Raw genomic sequence first — 1,616 nt, 5'->3', positions numbered from 1 at the left:
TAAGTGAAACAAGTTTCCCTCCATCATGACTTTATAGGATATTGGTAGTTACTAATATTTGTATTTTCTGGATAAACCAAATCCTTTCTTTTTTCACAATACTCTCCCAAGTTATTTTGGGTAAATTACCTTTTACCCAGGGCACATTAGCCTGGCAATCTTTGGAAAATAGATTGAGGCAAACTCTTATTCTAAGTCTTTACTAGTGAATGTCATTCAAGTGAAAAATAAGCAAAAATGAAAGAGACTAAGAAAAAGCAATACAAACTAATGTCTTTTGTACTTCATGAAAGCCCCGATGTTAACTCTATCATGAAGAATAACTCCTGAGAGCCAGTTTAAAACCATTCATGATTATTGAACTAGTCTTATTTCCTGACTTTCAATTAAGTCTATTCTACATAGTGTTAAATCTTCCATACTGGCAAGTTGTGTTAATCAACTCTTTTTTTTTTTTATATCATCTCCAGAAAGAAGAAAACTCTTTTGCTATGACTTCCTCTGCAAATGGATTCCATGCTGATTCTTTCCTTGAAAGAAATGGTGTTCTAGTCCTCACTGAGAATAATCTGAGCTAACTTTCTATAAACCTTTAGCTTTCTTCACGAATTTGCATGTCATCCTTGCGTAGGGGCCGTGCTAATCTTCTCTGTATTATTCCAATTTTAGTATATATGCTGCCAAAGCTAGCACAAACCTATAGCTTTCTGACTGTAGAAATTTGAGATAGTAGAGACTACCATGTGAACTGCTCTCTGGAAAGTGGAAAATACTCAGTCAGGAAAAGCTTGAAAGTTTGACTAGTCTGTTGCACCATAAATGAGAATCTTATGCAAGCTATGTTTGGGGAGGATAATGGAATTCTACTGAACATTATCCTATCTAATCGTCCATTCAGTAATAGCAAAATACACACAATGCCTCTGGTAGGACTTCCCAAAAAGCAGGGTTTTTGTTGTTGTTTGTTTTGTCAGTCGTGGGGCTTGAACTCTGGGCCTGGGTGCTGTCCCTCAGCTCTTCAGCTCAAGGCTAGCACTCTACCACTTGAGCCACAGTACCACTTTTGGCTTTTTCTGCTTATGTGATGCTGAGGAATCAAACCCAGGGCCTGATGAATGCAAGGCAAGCACTCTTACCACTGAGCCACCTTCCCAGTCCAAAACAGTTTTAAAACACTAAATTTGCCACTCTTGGATTATCAACCACTATAGGATATTAAACATTATCAAGTTGAAGCTGAGTGCTTGTGACTCTTACATGTATGAGCTGCTAAAGATCCTGAGATCAGAGGATTATGATTTAACCAGACTAGGCAGAATAAACTAGAAAACTCCATCTTCAAAATAGCCTACAAAAATCCAGCTACCAATATGGCTCTAATGAAAGAGCCCAAGCTGAGCAAGCAAGTTGAGGTAGTATAAGACCCCATGTTCAAACCCAGCACATGCGTCCAATATATACTTTAACACCAACATGAATTTTCTTGATGAAAAATTTTACTTTGATCTCTATAGTAATATAGTCATTTTTCCTGAAATTTGTTTTAATATATTGTATTTACCATTTAATATAGTATATTATCATAGTTACAGATAAGTACATATACATAAGATTTT

At 36.2% G+C, this 1,616-nt stretch overlaps 1 non-coding gene across 1 annotated transcript; it reads right to left on the bottom strand.

The window, feature by feature from the left end:
• Positions 1-586: 586 nt before the first annotated feature.
• LOC138834742 (U6 spliceosomal RNA) lies at positions 587-693 on the bottom strand. Its single transcript, XR_011374248.1, has one exon. It is a non-coding gene; the product is annotated as a U6 spliceosomal RNA (small nuclear RNA).
• Positions 694-1,616: the final 923 nt, after the last annotated feature.

Source organism: Dipodomys merriami, unplaced genomic scaffold, assembly GCF_024711535.1.
Source record: "Dipodomys merriami isolate MVZ:Mamm:240054 unplaced genomic scaffold, mDipMer1.0.p SCAF_1, whole genome shotgun sequence".
Lineage (NCBI taxonomy): Eukaryota > Metazoa > Chordata > Mammalia > Rodentia > Heteromyidae > Dipodomys > Dipodomys merriami.
This window is presented reverse-complemented; position numbering and strand designations above follow the sequence as displayed.